Below are 19,020 nucleotides of genomic sequence, written 5' to 3' on the forward strand. Positions count from 1 at the left end.
ACATCCGGGTTCTCACCTACAAAGCCCTCCACGGCCTCACCCCACCCTACCTCTGTGACCTCCTAACCCCTACCATCCCGCCTGCTCCTTCCGCTCAGCCAGCTCTGGCCTGCTCCGCATCCCCCGACCCACCTGCCCCACCATTGGTGGGAGAGCCTTCAGCCACTCTGCCCTCAACCTCTGAAATTCCATCCCCCAATCACTCCGCCTCGCCCCCTCCTCAGCCTCCTTCAAGTCCCGCCTCAAGACTCTCCTCTTCGACCATGCCATCGGCCACCCCCCTACCCCCCTTCCCCTCCCCTCTCTCCTAACCCCCTGACCCCAACTCGGGTCTGAAATGCTGTACTCTGTCCAGCGCCTTGGGATGTCCTCCTGATGTGAAAGGCGCTATAGAAATATAATCTTGTTATTGTGATGTGAGGGATAGGGAGGAAGGCTTTTTTTTTGGTAATTGGGCAGCACTTGCAGTATAGGGCCTTCTGCATCACCTGGGTACCCGGACTGGCATTGCCAGTTGCCAACCGCCAGCTAAACACGTGTTATGCCCACCTCTTTCTGCATCCCCCATCTGCCGGCAGCGCGGCCAGAGATTAAAAACTCCTTGTAGCCCAAAGTCAACAAAACCCTAGCCCAAAAGTAGCCCAATATCATGTGTTGCCTCCCAATGGGTGGCAGACTGGTCAATTTAGGATAGTGCTTTTGAAGCTTAAGAGAAGATCTTCAAAGTGTGTGTGTGTGTGTGTGAGGGAGGGGGTGGGGTGTGGGGGGGGGGGGGGGTTGGTTACAGGTTTGAACTTAAAAAAAAATTAAAAATCAGGCGGCCGCCCAAAGCTGGGATTTTTTTTTACACGCACAGGCAAGCTAAACCCGCCCAATTGGAGGAAAACCCGCCCAATTGGAGGAAAACCCGCCCAACCTGACAACGCTGCGGTGCGGTGCTGTGCGGTGAGGTGAGGGGACCTGGGGGGGGGGAGAGCCACCGGTTGATTGGCAGGTGCGCGTCATGGAAAAGGAGCGTGGGGGGCGGGGCGCTCGACGTCACAGAGGGCGAGCGGCGCCTGATTGACAGCCGAGAGGCGGTCCCGCCCCGGGAGCGAGTTGTGGAGTTGGAGGGAGAGCAGCTCTCAGCTGTGCAGTCAGTGCTCTGCTCTCCTCCTCTCCCCCGACACTCCCTCCCTCCCTCCCTCACTCACTCACTCCCTCACTCACTGCAACACCGACCTTTGGTCGTGGCATTTTTTCTTTCTTTCTCTCTCTCTCGTTTCTGCAGCCATCCCCTCCACCCGCTTTGCTGCTGCTGTTACTTCGCCGCCTGGTGTTGCTTTGCTGTGCAGTAGCCAACTTTTCTTTTCTGTGTGGTCGGTGCTGGACTGTCCCTCTGCCCCGCAGCCTCGCACCGCTTCTTCACTTCAGTTCGCTCCGCAGTAAAGCTGCAAAATAAAAATAAAAAATCGGCTGCACAGCCGGAGAGAGGGAGAGGGAGAGAGGGCAAACAGCCGGGCCATCCCCAGCAGATCAGACTGCGGGAGAGCTCCAACACGCAGGTAAGCGGTGCGTGGCTCGGGCTGACTCCCGGGGAAGGCACAGGCGGGAGGCGGGAGGCGGCCGCTCTGATCGGCTTTTGAACTCAGTCCGTAATGCAGAAAGCACCACTTGTCCCGCGTGTGTGTGTGTGTGTGTCTGTGTGTGTGTGTCTGTGTGTGAGTGTCTGTGTGTGTGAGTGTCTGTGTGTGTGAGTGTCTGTGTGTGTGAGTGTCTGTGTGTGTGTCTGTGTGTGTGAGTGTGAGTGTCTGTGTGTGAGTGTCTGTGTGTGTGTGTCTGTGTGTGTGTGTCTGTGTGTGAGTGTCTGTGTGTGTGAGTGTCTGTGTGTGTGTGTGTCTGTGTGTGACTGTCTGTGTGTGTGTGTCTGCGTGTGTGTGTCTGCGTGTGTGAGTGTCTGTGTGTGTGTCTGTGTGTGTGAGTGTGAGTGTCTGTGTGTGAGTGTCTGTGTGTGTGTGTCTGTGTGTGTGTGTCTGTGTGTGAGTGTCTGTGTGTGTGAGTGTCTGTGTGTGTGAGTGTCTGTGTGTGTGAGTGTCTGTGTGTGTGTGTGTCTGTGTGTGACTGTCTGTGTCTGTGTGTGTGTGTCTGCGTGTGTGTGTGTCTGTGTGTGTGAGTGTCTGTGTGTGTGAGTGTCTGTGTGTGTGAGTGTCTGTGTGTGTGAGTGTCTGTGTGTGTGTGAGTGTGTGTCTGTGTGTGTCTGTGTGTGTGTCTGTGTGTGTGTGTCTGTGTGTGTGTGTCTGTGTGTGAGTGTCTGTGTGTGTGTCTGTGTGTGTCTGTCTGTGTGTCTGTCTCTGTCTGTCTGTGTGTGCGTGAGAGTGTCTGTGTGTGCGTGAGAGTGTCTGTGTGTGCGTGAGAGTGTCTGTCTGTGTGTGAGTGTCTGTCTGTGTGTGAGTGTCTGTCTGTGTGTGAGTGTCTGTCTGTGTGTGAGTGTCTGTCTGGGGGGGTGTTTGTGTGTGTGGGGGGGGTGTTTGTGTGTGTGTGTGTGGGGGGTGTTGTGTGTGTGTGTGTGGGGGGGTGTGTGTGTGTGTGTGTGTGGGGGGGGGGGGGGGGTGTGTGTGTGTGTGTGTGTGTGGGGGGGGTGTGTGTGTGGGGGGGGGTGTGTGTGTGGGGGGGGGGGTGTGTGTGTGGGGTGTTGTGTGTGTGTGTGTGTGGGGGGGGGTGTTTGTGTGTGGGTGTGTGTGTGTGGGGGGGGGTGTGTGTGGGGGGGGGGTGTGTGTGTGGGGGGGGGGGTGTGTGTGTGTGGGGGTGTTGTGTGTGTGTGTGTGGGGGGGGGGTTGTGTGTGGGTGTGTGTGTGTGGGGGGGGGTGTGTGTGGGGGGGTGTTGTGTGGGGGGGTGTTGTGTGTGTGGGGGGGGGTGTTGTGTGTGTGTGGGGGGTGTTGTGGGGTGGGTGTGTGTGGGGGGGTGTGTGTGTGTGGGTGTGTGTGTGGGGGGGGGTGGGTGTGTGTGTGGGTGTGTGTGTGTGTGTGTGTGGGTGTGTGTGTGTGGGGGTGGGTGTGTGTGTGTGGGGGGGGGGGGTTGTGTGTGTGTGTGTGTGTGGGGGGGGGGGGGTTGTGTGTGTGTGTGTTGTGTGTGTTGTTGGATATCGGAAGACTTCATGAAACAAACTTGCGAGTTTGCGAGGGGTCCGACCACGGGGACGGTTTCGGCTGTCAGTGCGGGTGAGACCGTCAGAGTGTTCACCTGTGAATCTGACAAAGGATTTATTATTATTAAATTGAGTGTTTGCAAAAACAATTCACGCCGATCAGCGGGGAATCAAGTCGGTGACCCGGGTTTTTAATGTGGTTCCAAAAGGGGAATGAGACGATGGTTTCATTGCACTGTTTATTTATTTTAAAACGATTTTTTTTGGGGTGTGTGGGGTGGGGATGGGTGCGGGGTTTGGGGGGGGGCTGGGGATGTGTGGGGGGGGTTGGGGTGGGGGGCTGGGGATGTGTGGGGGGGGGCTGGGGATGTGTGTGGGGGGGGGGGCTGGGGATGTGTGGGGGGGGCTGGGGATGTGTGGGGGGTGGGGGGTGGGGTGGGGATGTGTGGGGGGGTTTGGGGTGGGGATGGGTGGGGGGTTGGGGTGGGGGGATGGGTGGGGGGTGGGGATGGGTGGGGGGTTTGGGGTGGGGGGGTGGGGATGTGTGGGGGGGTTTGGGGTGGGGGGTGGGGATGTGTGGGGGGGTTTGGGGTGGGGGGGTGGGGATGTGTGGGGGGGTTGGGGTGGGGGGGTTTGGGGTGGGGGGGTTTTGGGGTGTGGGTGGATTTACAACTATTCACTGTGTTGGAAACGGAGCATAAAAGTGTTGCATTGAAGTACAACCTCCCCCCCCCCACACACAGCGAGAGTCTGTGCTATACAATTAGATCACATTTCAGTAACTTGGGAGCCCGGAGGATGGAGTTTACGTGGTGCAGATGCGGTGCGCTTTTCTCTTCTCTTCTCTCCCGTGTGTTCAGGGAGAGAAAAGAACATAAAATTATGTCTCATTCGCTCCAATGACCAGAAAGCAGAAGGAACTCTTGCACTTCAGTGTCAATGGCCAAACCCTTGGGTTGATGGTGATCTCTATAATAATAATCCTTGCGCTTTTCATGTCGGGAGGACGTCCCAAAGCGCTTCGCAGAATATACTGTAAAGTGAATTGACTGTATATTTGTGGGCGAACGCGGCAGTCAATTGCGCACAGCAATGTCCCACAAACAGTCGTGGATTGAAAATGACCAATTTATTATTGTTTTTGGTTTTGGAGGGATTATTATTAGGCTCTGTGTGGAGTAAGGAAACTTGCCCAAGGTTTCGCCCTCTGCCTGGAATTGAGCCCAGGTCTCTCACTTACAAAGCGAGTGCTCTAACCACTGAGCTACAGGACTCTCTCTCTCTCTCGTGTCACTGCGGGGAATTGCAAAGCAGTGAACCTTTCTTTGCCTGATCTGCTCCTAAGGGTGTGGACAACCCAGATTGTGAAGTGCGATTAACGCCTTAATGCACACGTCGCCTCTGGTTAGCAGGAACATTACTTTTGTTACCTTAGTTTCGGGGGGGGGGGGGGGGATGAATCACATTTTTTTTGCAGTATTTCGGTGAATTTGTGACACAATCTACTTAACATCTAAAAGTTGTTCAAGTCATCAATAATTCTCTCTAGATTTAAAAAGGCCCGACACCATTCCAACCAATAATAATAATCCTTGCATTTGATACAGCACTTTTTCACGTCTTCTAGACATCTCAAAAGCGTTTCACAGAATAGACTGTAAAGTGAATTGACCGTATATTTGTGGGCGAAATGCGGCAGCCAATTGTGCACAGCAGTGACCCACATAAGTTGTGGATTGAATTTACCAATTTATTATTATTGTTTTTTTCTTGAAGGATTATTATTAGGCGTGTGGAGTAAGGAAACTGGCCCAAGGTTTCACCCTGACGGAAATCAAACCCAGGTCTCTCGCTTACAAAGCGAGTGCTCTAACCACTGAGCTACAGGATTCAATCTCGCTCTCCTGGCAGTATATTAGCTCTATCTATGTATATTATTTGTTGAATAATTTTAATACAATGCTCTGATATTAGTTACCTATGCATTTAAATGCCTAATTAAAACAAAACGTGATTCTCAGCATGGTCCTAAGCCAAGTAAGTGTTGATATGTATAGTGAAATGGAAATGAGTTGAAACATATGGATAGGTCACTTGCAGAGCTGGTTTGTTAAATGAGGAAAGCTATTCATTTCATTGCAAGCGCTCATCGGGTTTATTATGCTCATAATTTTATATTGTACAATCATTGCACCCAATTTAGCAGTGAGAATTATGCCCTTCTCTTAAATCTTAAAACTACTGATTCATATTGTTAATGGTTCTGCATGCTCCGAGCATGCCCCTCAGTATCCATTATTCATGTATGAGTACACGCTGAGTATGAGGCTGTGTAACTGTAGGCAGTGTTACAGCCAAGCCGCACCCATCCTGTCCACACCTGATATGAACGCTGCCTAGAAGGGTCATTAGGTTAGCTGATTTTTTTTCCCCCACCTTCCTAGCTCCAGGCTACTGAGGCAAATTGTAGTACCCCTGTTGATAGCACACCAAAGATCAATTGAAGTAGCACTTAGGATTGCAAGTTTGGATCTTGGATCTTTCTTGCTATGCATGACTCAGTTTCACAAACTATGTAGTACATTTGCCAACTTAGATATTGGAGAGATTGAAACAAATTTTATATTCTTTTCTTTTGAATGTTCCTGAAACTCCAGTTGTGATTTTGAACTCAAAGTCTAGCTTGCCACTCCTTTGTTCATTGTGGAGACCTGTAGCTCAAGTGGTTAGAGCACTCACCTCACAAGTGAGAAACCTGGGTTTGATGAAATGTTTGCTTACTCCACATGCCTGTTTACCTAGCAGTAAGTAGGAACCTGTGTTAGTCGATTAGCGGATTGCTTTTCCGGAGTTAATAATCCCTCAAAAAATAATATAATAATAATAATTTGGTCACTCAATCATGCCTGTTTGTGGGACACTGCTATGCGCAATTGGCTGCTGCGTTTTGCCCACAAAATATACAGTCAATTCACTTTACAGTATATTCTGTGAAGTGCTTTGAGACGTCTAGAAGACGTGAAACATGCTATATCAAATGCAAGGATTATTTATTTTATTAATATAAATCAACAACATCGTCCAGAACAAAAATCAGATATTATTAGAATGATGGCATACTTTGTCGTTTGGATGTTGGTAGAAACTTGACTTTTTCCCTCCTTGCTTTATGTAATTGGGTCAGATCTTGAATGCATCCTGCTGTGTGTGAACAAACCATCATGAGATGTATTGCTGGAACAGAATCAAAGGCAATACAGTAACTGTTGTATGGGAACTTTTTCAACTTAGCACGTTTCCTCTTTGCTACAATATCGATGCTATCTGCCACTGGAAACAAAGGATCTGTTGTGAAGTTGGTTAATACTGAATGGGGGTGGGTAGGTATGTAACGTGAGCAGATCCATTTTTTAAAATTTCATAGCATCCTTAGTGGAATAAAATCCGGGATTGTGAAGGTTCAGAGGGTACAGTATACAATGAGCTTGAAGTAATCGGTAGTTTATTGGCATTAGTGTATCATATTATAGAGCAACTTCCTCTAGAAAATCCTGTGTTGCCATTGCTGTGGAATTTGCCCTTGTTTATAGTCCAGAGTGGATTGCACTGCACTCTTGACAATTGTTCAGAATTCCAACGTTCATTTCCTTATCGTCGGATATTATAAAACGGAAACAATATTGCTGTCCCCTACAGGTGATCTGAGAGATAAGCCTATTCAGATATGATTGGGGGTTGGTGTTACAGAAGACAGCATTTAATAATAATATTATAATAATTCTTGCATTTGATAAAGAGCCTTAACCTATTGTTGAGATGTCTCAAAGTGCTTCACAATAATTTGTTTATTTTATAAAATAAACTCGTCAGGCGCTGACAGCATTAGTCTACGTGAATGCATGCTCCACCTTGCAGAGCCCGTGCAGAACTTTGTTTAGGGTGGAGAATGAGATGATCACTGATTTGTGTTAGCTTTTTGACATTCTTTGCATTCTTTGCTTTACTGGGTTGTGGTAAACTGCCTTAGCGTTTCATTGAGCTGTCTCAATGCCCTTCACAGAATACATTGTAAAGTGGATTAATCCCTTTAATCGAACAGTTTTGTTCTACTCCAAAATGTCGACTGCCCGCCTCTTCTCTCCACGAGCCACAGAATGTCAGAATTCTGCAGCTCGTCTTCTTTCCCACACCAGGCTCTGCAAGTATTGCCTCCATCCTTTCCCGCTTACACTGACTCTCCATCCCCTAGCAGATTGAGTTTGATATCCTCGTCCTAAACTTTAAATCTCTCCACGGTCTTGCCCTACCCTACCTCTGAGACTTTCTCAAACCTTACAAACCTGCCCATTTCCTTCGCTCAGCAGGCACTGGCCTGCTTCACGTCGTCCGCTCTACCCTCCCCCACCACTATCGGCGGTTGAGCTTTCAGTGTATCTTCCCAACTCTCTGGAATTCCATTCCGGAGCCCCTTTCCTGCCTTCTTCAAGGTCCACCTCAATACCTTCTCTTTGACCACTCTTCGGTTATCTTTTTCCCAGCTCAGCTGCACACCCAGGATTGTCCAGCATCTTTCTGGACATGAAAGATGTATATAAATGTGTTGTTGTTGCTCTGTTTAGATGTCAATACAACATTGCCTGAATATTACTATAACGAGAATTATTCAAAGAATCATCCAACCACATTTCTTAGATTTTTACAGTCCAATTCATCTAACATGATTTTTTATATGTAGCCCTTTGAAACAACTTGGTGTGTTAGATTTTAAAAAGTTGAAATAATTTTATTTTATAAATTGTGTTTGCACATTGACATTCCCTTTGTTTCAAGGCTGCAAAATTAAATTCTTCAGCTCTTTGTATCTGATATGTGGTGGTTAACGTCCGTAACCTTGTCTGTCCAGCGCCTTGGGACGTCCTCCCGACGTGAAAGACGCTATACAAATGTAATTTTGTTGTTGTTGTTGGTGTTGATGGTGTTGTTGTTAAAAGCACTGCCTGGTGTAGCATAAGGTCACACAGGCCCAATGTTTGCAGATTTGAATCCCAGTCAGTGCTGAGAAGTCTGATAGCTGCTGGAGCAACCTTATGAGGCATTGCAACTGACCTCATTGTGGGTAGATTGAGTTCCTATTTTTGGTCACTATCCAGTGCCCTTGGTATCAAGTAAAGAAAGGATTGGGTTCATTTACAATGCATTGAAAATAGCCTGCCAATACTTGCTGTCAAATAATCAGTCATGACTAATTGTGCGAGGTACTGGAGGACCAGGAACTCTTAGGAAGTTATCCTGGAAGAAGGGGATGGGGAAAGCAATCCAATGTTTTCAGGAGAAGAAGGGAGAAGAGTAGAAAAATAGGCAAGATGATTTTTTTTCTAAAAGAGCTATTGGTTAGATGTTGAGTTTTGAAAACTTTTAATTGAACTTTCAATATCTGAATATTTAGTTGATTGGGTGATTTTAAAATGTTACCTCCCAGGGCAGTATGCATTTTAAAAACCCCTGGGATACAGAAAGCTTTCAAGTGTGCGTGCGTGCCCGTGTGTGTGTGCCCCCCCGTGTGTGCGCGTGCCCATGTGCGTGCGCATGTATGCGTGCGTGTATCTGCGTGTGCACTTTGAGAAGTTCCCCCCCCACTCCCCCGACATGAAAGACGCTACATAAATATATATTTTTTTAGGTAATAGGGTAGATATCACAACTTTTTGGTCACCTTGTATATTTTCCTTTTAGTAATTGTCTGTATGTAGCTTTGTGGCTGCCCAGATATGGGTCAATATGGACAAACCTAGCATGGCTTTCCAACAGGGCTCTAATAATTCAATAAATCCTTACAATTAATATTCCATCCATAACATTCAGATGTCTCAAAGCGCTTTCTAAGTAATTGCTAATGTATCTGGAGGATTGTTGGTGAGAACACCAGAAGAAGCTGCCTTTACAGTAATGTCACGAGAGCTTTTAAACATCCATCTGAACAGACAAATGAGATCTCGGTTTAATGGTTCATGTGAAGGATGGCACCTTTGACATTGTAGCTCTCCCCCTGTACTGAACAGTGTCATTGTAGCCTGATCTCAGTTTAAACAACCTTCAGACCCAGAGGTGAATGTTACAAACATCTGTCTGGATTAGGTAGTCAATTTGCAGTACATGCATCCAATTGTGCTTTGCAGCCAGAAAAGACTCCTTTATAGGTTATATTACTTGTGCTGGGAGAGAATTATTCAGAGTAACTGTTGCTGACAGTAGTACCAGTGGAGTTTAATCATCCACTTTAATGCCCATAAAAACATATTTTAAGTCTCTTTTATTACCTCCTGTCATTGCTGTCGGGTATGTCGCTGATTGTGTTTACAGCAAACTTTTGTTTACAGCAAACTTTTGTTTACAGCAAAGTTTTGTTTACAGCAAAGTTTTGTTTACAGCAGTTATGATACATCATCTCACCTGTGCAGTTTAATGTATCTAACACGTAAATTGCAAAATAATGTGGATCAAAAATAAGTTTGCAAACAAGGCATAAATTAGTTTTAAGCCAATATACTTGGAATCTCAGAATCGAGCGAGCCCTCTGTGACGGTCTGAGTAGTCTGGTTCCTGAGCCGGGTCGGTCCGCAGAATTCATTTGCTAGGGTCAGCTCCTGTTAACCGTGCAAACCAAAGCACGAATGGGTAGGGTGTTCTTAGATGGACCAGCAGTGGGAAAGCTTGCCAAACAGTGATATCAATGGCAAGCTATGCAGTTTTAGCTGGTTAAGACTCCAGCAGAACCTCAACACACACTCGGGGGTCCCCAAGCCTTGGCTCTTGATCTAATACTTTACGGAATTAGGTAACCACGATTCATCCCTCCAGGGAGAGAGTGTGCATTTCATTCCAACAATCTATCTCTGGGATTTCGATGTGTAGGTGGAATGCAATGGAAATCTCAGCTTGGTTTGGATACTCTTTAAGCATGGTGATGGATTTCCGCATGTGTCAGACACCCGGTTGACCAAGAAATAAATATTTACAACATTACTAGATTACAAGAAAGTTTTGGATGAAATCAAAAGGCCTTCAGCCCATTTGATGTCATCATTCATTTAACATTATGTTTCTCTAGTGTGCAATCACACATTGCATACTAGAGAATGCACACTGCATTACTGTGCATCAGCCTGGCTCAGTTGGGAGTACTCTCATCTCTGAATTAAAATATTGTAGTTTCAAGCCCCATGTTAGGACTTGAAACTCATATAGGCAAAGCTGGCGATCGAATGCACGGCTGAAATGTGCTGCATTGGTGGAAGTGGCGTCCTTCAGATAGGACATTAAACAAAGGCTCCATGTGCCTGTTCAAGTGCCGTTAAAGATCCCATGGCACTATTTGAAAAGAGAAGAATGTTCCTCCCAGTGTCCTGACCAACAATCCCCCATATAAAATTGGTCATTCATTTCAAGGTGGAGAATGGGACATTGCTGTGCACAAATTGGCTGCTGCATTTGCCCACAAAAAATATACAAGTCACTAAACTTTACAGTATATCCTTTTGGTGCTTTGAGACGTTCTCCTGACATGAAAGGCACAAGACCAATGTAAGGAATGTTATTTATTAAAATATGGGTATTGTGAATGTTCTTTTCTTTGTTTAAAAGCAAAATGGTGATATATTGTATATAGATTTTATTTCAAAATGAGAATTATTTCCCAACTACTGTTCAGTCATGATTCATATCATGCCCAAATCAACTAGTTTTCCTTATGGGGAACTACTTTGTTCTTTAGCAAATAACCAGCACAACTTCCTTCAGTTTCCTTATTTTCCTGAGCATTGGTGCTGTCTGAAGTTTCTCCTTTCCACTTCCCATATTGATTAAGATCATCATTAAACCAATCCATTTGACTTCTTATGTACACAAGTACCCTTAGCATGAACTTTGTGCAGGTGATAGCATTGCATTTTACTTACTGTGGCTTTCCCTTCGAGGATTTGCTGATCGTTATATAATGGTAGCTAAAAGCTGAAGGAAAATCATTTGTTCCGGTCTTTCCATTTGCACTAAAACATTCAGCTGTATTCTCTATTACATTAGTTTACAATTTATGTCACAACAATTTTAAAAAAATCAGAAGTGAGAAAACTCTAGCCATGTTTCAAAACCTTGAAGTAATGTTGCAATACACAGCTCAACGATATGGGGCACTCCAGAGACTTGGAAGTCTGGTGAATTTGTACATTTGATTTTGCAATTACGTTTCCCCGAAAGCAGTACAAGGCTTCGCTCAGAAATCATTATTGAATTGTAATTTAGAGTTGTACTGAGAAGCATAGCAGAATATTAAAAAAATTATTAACGTGAACAATAGGGACAGGAGTGGATTGCTGTCAATAAGTGAACTAGAGGGCTATTACCATGAAATAAATAGTTTCACTCTTACCATATGATTTCTCATTCTAATAACCTGTTCCCTTCCCTTTTTTGGAGTATTTGAAGACACCACGTTTACAAAAGTTGCCCCCACTTTACATTTTACATTCAGGCTTCCAATGGCCTGGTTAGGCTACATCATATAGTATAGAATTATGGATACTTGGATGATATTACATCCTGGAAATACTGCAGTAACAGAAAGGAATTGACTACTCTTGTGATTTTACAACAATAAATTGCATGTATTTAACACCTGACTTTTCACCTTGGGAGGATTTTCCAAGGTGCTGGACAGTCAATGGTTTGTATCCAATCTGGGGGTTAAAATTGGTAGGGGTGGGGGTCAGTGGGCGTGGGAAGATGATCGAAGGCATTGTCGGAAGGACCTTGAAGAAAGCGAGGGAAAAGGCAAGGCAACGGGACTCCAGAATGGAGTTCCAGAGAATTAAGGCTGAAGGTCCAACGACTGATAGTAGGGCGGGCAGGGCGAGGGACATGAAGCAGACTATTGCCTGCTGAGCAGAGAGAGAGAGAGAGGGCAGGTTTGGTAGGTTTTAGAAGGTCACAGAGGTAGGGTGAGGCAGGACTGTGAAGGAATTTAAAAGTGAGAACAAAGATCTTCAACTCCCAACTTCTGGGGGATAGGGAGCCAGTAGTATAGGGTGAGGATAGAGTTGATGGGCTCACAGAGCCTAATAGGTTAGAGGACATGAGCTGCAGAGTTCTGAATAGTCTGAACTCTGCAGCTCATGTCCTCTAACCCATGTGGAGGGATGTGGAAGGAAGAGTTTGGGATTTTGGACCCAAGGAAGTACAACATCTCGTAGTTGGAGGAGAGGTATGGGAAGGTAAGCGGTAAGGTTTGGCGTGATCCACAAAATCTGGCGTTGGTGCATTAGGTTGGATTTGAGCCAGATGCATTCATCGGCACGTACTGTGACTTGAGGAAGAGGTGGTAGGTAGTGTACCAAGAGGCTTTGTGGGAGGTGATGGGGCCAAGGATGTTAGTGAGGGAGTTTTGAAGGTGGATTACTGAAGTAAGGTTGTTGTGGAAGTTCAGTGGAGTTCAGATGACTCGCGGAGAGGGAGTATGGGGGTGATTTTTTTTTCCCCCAGGGGCAGATAATAATAATAATCCGTGCATTTGATATAGCGCTTTTCACATCGGGAGGACGTCCCAAAGCGCTTCACAGAACACACTGGAAAGTGAATTGACTGTATATTTGTGGGCGAACGCGGCAGCCAATTGCGCACAGCAATGTCGCACAAACAGTCGTAGATTGAAAATGACCAAATTATTATTGTTTTGGGTTTTGAAGGGATTATTAGGCGTGTGGAGTAAGGAAACTTGCCCAAGGTTTCGCCCTCTGCCTGGAATTGAACTCAGGTCTCTCACTTGCAAAGCGAGTGCTCTAACCACTGAGCTACAGGACTCCACAAATATAATTGGGTTGGGCGGCAGGGAGTGGGGTGGAGGAGTTAAGGGAGATGAAGGAATAGTTTGAGATTGTTTTATCGTGATGGTAATGTCCGAAACAGTGAGGCCCTGGGTAATCACCAGGTCAAGGGGCTGACCATGGATGTGGGTGGTGGAGTTAATATGAAGGGAGAGATTGAAAGAGGAGGGGAGGGAGGAATCATCAGCAGGAGTGAAGCGGAGGTTGAAGTCGCCCAACATGAGGATGTTTTCAGAGCAGAAGGAGAGGGAAGACAGAAGGATAGAGATGTTGGAGAGAAAAGTGCAGGAGGATTTTGGGGGAGGGAGGAAACAATAGATGAGAATTTTTAGGGAGAGATTGGAGGGATGGTAAAAAGCAAGACGTTCAAAGAAGGGGAAGGTTCTGGAGGACTAAGGGATAGACGGTATGAAGCCCTGTAGATGAGAGGCACGCCACTGCCATGATGGTTTGGGTTGTGGGATCTGCTGGAAGGTGTAACCAGCTGGGGTTGTCTCAGTGAGGGGGACACGTCGCAGGGAGGAATCCAGGTTTCAGTGAGAGCCAGGATGCAATGTTGTTGTCAAGGATGAGGTCATGGATGTTGAGGGCTTTGTTGGAGAGAAAGTAAATATCTTACAGGACGATGTGGAGGGGCAGGCAGCACACGAAGGGGGGGAAGCGGGTGGGGTGTGTGTGGAGAAGCGCGGAGGAGGATTGGTAGGAAGGGTATGTTGAGTCAAAATGTGGATTTTAGAAAAAATAATCAGCAGTATTGCAGGCTGAATTGTGTTAGATTAAATTGGAACTTTATTTTTTGTCTGCAGAGAACGTGACAAGCAGAAACCATTCACTGTGCTTGAGAGTCTCCAATTCAAACCACTGAGAATTTCACATATGTATGGGTTTTGTTTGTCTGGTATGGAATGTGCCTCAGAGGGACACACCCTTCTTACCTAATCCCGGAGAATTTACGCACAGAAAGGCAAGAGTGGGCAAGTTGAAAGAAAGAACGTTCATTAGTGCATCAAACATCTCAAAACGCTTTGCAGTAATTAAGCATTGCGGAAGAAAACAAAATATTACTAGTTTTTGGGACTTTTTTATTCATTTTCATATCTCAAAATATCAAGAGGTAACCCTGTATGGTAATTTGCAGTTAATAATAATAATACTTGCATTTGATATAGCACTTTTTCAAGTCTTCTCGACGTCTCAAAGCACTTCACAGAATATACTGTAAAGTGAATTGACCGTATATTTGTGGGCGAAACGCGGCAGCCAATTGCACACAGCAGTGTCCCAAAAATAGTCATGGATTGAAAATGACCAATTTATTATTTCATTTTTTGGAGGGATTATTATTAGGTGTGTGGAGTAAGGAAACTTGCCCAAAGTTTTGCCCTGCCTGGAATTGAACCCAGGTGTCTCGCTTGCAAGGCGAGTGCTCTAACCACTGAGCTACAGGACTCCAGTAAAAGGATTTTAAAAGCAATTTAAAAAAACTGAAAAGGATTTAATTTTCCTTAAAACACTTGGTTTCCTTTTGCTAGTATGTTGTACTGTATGTGGCAATTTAGCTGAAAACTCTTCTACTTTAAGAATTAAGTGCAGAATTTATTGTACACGAGAGGCAACAGCTACACAGTAAATGGCGAAAGCTTGAATGCTTATGTGCTGCAGCAGCTAAAAGAGGAAGCTTGCAGGTGGTTGACCGCATGTGTCATCCTGGCAGTTTTTGTTACCTATTGATCCCTTTTACACAGATGCTCTCGGCTCAGAGTATGTATTGTTCACCTAAGAGGTTTTTGCTCTATTTGCAAGAATAAAAGAGAATTTTGAATGAAGAAGGCCTTTCAGCCCATTTGACCTGAACTTTCCAAAATTCCAACTCTCTATAAGAATTTTAATTGTGAAGAAATGGATTTTGTTGTGAAGTAGTGTGAAGGTATTTTTTTGTGTGTGTAATTCACAATTTGTTTTTGAAAAACAGGAAGAACAACTGGGAAGAAACTGGTTCTGTGTTATGTTACTGACTGTGTTGAAAGCTGATTGTGAAACGTGTAGCATGTGCCAACTATCCAGTTGTGAGACAGTCCCCTCTGTTGATACCTTCCGCAGAGGAACATCTTTGACTCTGTCACCGTGCATTTCAAAACTGGTTCCAGCATGCCAGATAAGCCGGTATTCTGCACTCAGCACTCGAGGACATTCGAACATAGTTGGGAAAACAGAATATCCTACAATTTGATCATACAGAGTTGCCCTATTTCACAGCGAATCCTGTGAAGCACTTTGAGATGTCCTTCCGACGTGATAAGGTGCAACAGCAAATGCAAGGATTATTATTTTATATCACATCACATAACCACCATTTTCACCCCCTTTGAATCTGAAACATAAGAATGTCGGTAGCACTTATGAGTAGGTAGTCTAAAATGAACTGTATAACAAACCAGGAGCTCTATGGTGAATTAGACTCAGTAAATTTTAATTCAGCATTAGATCAAAACTACTACTAATAATAATAATCCTTGCATTTGATATAGTGCTTTTCACGTCTTCTAGACGTCCCAAAGTGCTTCACAGAATATACTGTAAAGTGAATTGACTGTATATTTATACCTCCATCAATGAATTAATAATATAATAAATATTTGAATTTCACACAGTGCCTTATCACATCATTGAGACACTTCAGGATATACTGTGAAGTGGTGTGACTGTATTTGTGGACAAATGTGGTCAATTTGTGCACAGCAATGTCCCACCGTGGAGTGAGGGAGATTAAGGAATTGATATACAGGATCTACAATAATTGATATACAGGAAGAAGTTTGCAAATAGAGTTAATTATTCTAATCCTTGCCCTGATATAGAATCTTTCACACAAGGTAGCATATTGGAGAGCTTATATATAGTATCGCCTAAAATATTAAATGTTGCAAAGCACTATAATATTTCTGTATATTTCTATATATTTGTAAGCAAACACATTAATTGTGTTTGCTTACAAATTGTCTTAGAAGCAGTGATGAAGTGAATGCCAATTTCATTTGTGGATTTTTGGTCAGCGCACCAGGAGAAAACTTCCTTATCTTTTTGAATAGTGCCAGGAGATCTTTAATGTTCACCTGAACAGGCAGGCTGGTTGTCCTTACATTTCTGGGACCTGCTTTGAATTTGGCTGAGATTAATAGTATGAAAATGTCCAAATGGTTGCCTGTAGAGGTCCTTTGTGAAATAAACTGTACAGTGCAAAACTGCCCACAATTTAGTACAAATGAACTAGAAATAATAACAATCCTTGCATTTGATATAGCATCTTATCATGTCATCGAGACGTCTCAAAGCCCTCGTGAAGGAATTATTACCCCTGGAAAAGCGATCTGCCAATCGACTTGCAATTGGGTTCCTACTTACTGCTAGGTGAACAGAGGAGTAAGAAAACTTGCCAAAATTTTGCCCTGCCGAGAATCAAACCCAGGTCTCTCGATTGCGAGGCGCGTGCTCTAACCACTGAGCTACAGGACTGTTGAGAAGGCAATGCAAGAAGAATAAATTAGTATGTGAGCCGAGGAAAACATCCAGACAGAATAATTTGCAGAATACATTTGCTTTTTACAACAAGAATCCATATTCTGATATAATTGTTTTTAAATTGGGATACGTCTCTACATTTACCTGACCTGTGTGTAAGTTTGGTGGAATGAATTGAAAATCTGAAAAAAGTGAAGTACTTTGATAATGTATCATTTTACCAAATCAGTAAATGAGATTCTCTTATTGTGAAAAATGGAGATGCATTCAAGGTACCCACTTATGTAATATATTTTTAAATGTTTTCTTTCCTGGTAGTGAAGAAATGGCATATAGTGTGGAAGCTTTCAGACAATCAATAGTAACTGATGTAAATTGTGTTTTATGGTCTATTTTTTGTTACTATAACTGATTGCCTCCAGAGAAAATACATCACTCCTGGCATGGCTCTGCACTTATAATAGAGAACGGTCTCTGCAATAAAGGATTGGTCCTAAGTGAATTGCTCTAATCTTGAAATAAATATCAAAACAAGTTAGTACAAGGTGTTCTTAAAATTCTTTACTGTTGTGGTTGAAAATGACATTCTGAATATGGGACCAATTTTCTTTTTATAAAAAGTAAGGTGCTTTGAAATATCAATTTGAAATGAATTGTTTTTTTTCCCCAGTAAATAATACTGTTCCACTGGCTGCATGCCTTAAGGATGCAATTTATAAACTTGCAACCTACTTTACTGCATATGTTTTTATGTTCCAGTTTCCACTCTTACCTTGAGAAGGTAAATTGAGTTATAGCTTTTTGGTGCGTTACCCAAGTGGCCATTCTTTCTGTATGAGGTTTGAAAGAGCATGGTCTCAGCAGGCTTTTCAACTGAGAGGAAATTGCAGGCATTCCTGATTCTGATGTCAACTGTGGACTCCAGCCAACAACTAAGTATTGACTGTAACCGGCACCCATCCTCTGTGGCAGTCTCAGTGCTCTGGTTCCTAAGCCAGGAAGGACTGCAGGACTCCAAGGCCTTGTTCCTGCCTGATTAGCCAACCTCTCTCAATAGTGGGACTTGAGCAGACCGGGCACCAGGGATTCATACCACTCAGCTCCTGTCAACCCTGCAAGCGAGCCCAATCCCTAATGGGTAGGGTAGTTCTAGCTGAACAAGCAGCAGGAAGCTTGCCATTGCTCACAATGTTAGCGAGTTAAACTCTAGCAGTTCCCCAATGCATATTATATGCGCCCCAAACAGCAGACTTCCTATCTCAGAAACCAGACCACTGAGATGGACTTTGATAGACTATGGACTCCTCTTGGCAACATGCACCTAATACTTTCCTGGATTAGATAAACTGGGTGCTTCCTCTAGCATTACATACCCAATGAACAGAAATTATACACATGTTGATCTCTAAGCATGCTATTAGGTGTGTGAATGTGTCATACCCAGCTGATCAAAAACAGCAACATCTTATGTCATTGCTGAAATTGAGTATAATTAATCAAAGCACCAGATAATGGACACCAGACCTGGTGCATCAAATGGGGCAAGGGATGAGTAGACTCTCTGTGGTTGAACCCAAAACCTTGAGGTCCCAAGGTTGATGCTCGACGAACTGAGGATGTTCAACTAACTCAGCCCTCGGGCAGAGTCTGCTGGGCGAGGGAGCCTACAGGTTGTGAGTATGTGTGTATGTGCGTGAGAGAGAGGTAGAGGTAGGCAGAGTGTGTGTGTGTGAGAGATATAGAGGCAGCAGCGTATGTAGATCCTTTAGGAAACATTCCATTCAAATCTGTGGCAATTAAAAATGAATTAAGTTTGGTTAAGATACCAAATTTCAAAGGCTTGTAGGCAGCTGAATCAAAGAGCCTTTATCTGGTCAGTTTATTAGGGTAACAAAAAGGCCAGTCACAAGGCAAGAGAGAATAGTTGTAGTAAAAGAGGCCATATAACCGTTAACCAAAAATGGAGCTGCAATATTTTCACCAGTAGCAGTAGATCAGACAGAATCAATTGATCATTTTGGTGCCAGAAGACTGACAAAGTGTTCACACCAAAGACAGTTAAAAGAGTAAGTTTCCAGACCATTTAAAACTTGAATTGCTGATCACTCTTGAGAGAAACAACTAATACCAGCTCCCAGTCAAATTTGGTGTCACCTGATTGAAGTTTAATTCTACCCATGTCAGCCTACTTTGCAACTATAAAGAAAGTTCTAAATATCTAATGTGACAAAGTACGATGGATATGTTAATGGGGAGTTCTAGTCAGATTGAGGCATATTTAGTCAGATTGAGAGCAGACAGGAGATTGTCAGAATCAACACGAACAACAAGAAGATTACATTTGTATAGCGCCTTTCACGTCGGGAGGACGTTCCAAGGCGCTGGGACGGATCAACACAGATTGACTCGGGTTGAGGCAGATTTTCACCAGATTTGACAGGGATTCATTTAGATTTAAGGGGAGATTTGTAGAGAGTGAAAACAACTTTTCTGCACCAGGT

The 19,020-nt window shown here is 44.4% G+C and overlaps 1 protein-coding gene across 2 annotated transcripts in view; it reads left to right on the plus strand.

Moving 5' to 3' along the window:
* The first annotated feature begins 1,170 nt into the window (after positions 1-1,170).
* The window catches only part of osbpl3b (oxysterol binding protein-like 3b), a 92,909-nt gene continuing 75,059 nt past the window's right edge, over positions 1,171-19,020 (plus strand). For both annotated transcript variants that reach the window (XM_007900520.2, XM_007900521.2), the window contains exon 1: positions 1,171-1,544. The gene's annotated coding sequence lies outside the window, so the exon portion shown is untranslated. The remainder of the gene's footprint in view (positions 1,545-19,020) is intronic.

This window comes from Callorhinchus milii, unplaced genomic scaffold, assembly GCF_018977255.1.
Source record: "Callorhinchus milii isolate IMCB2004 unplaced genomic scaffold, IMCB_Cmil_1.0 Scaffold2, whole genome shotgun sequence".
Classification (NCBI taxonomy): Eukaryota; Metazoa; Chordata; class Chondrichthyes; order Chimaeriformes; family Callorhinchidae; genus Callorhinchus; species Callorhinchus milii.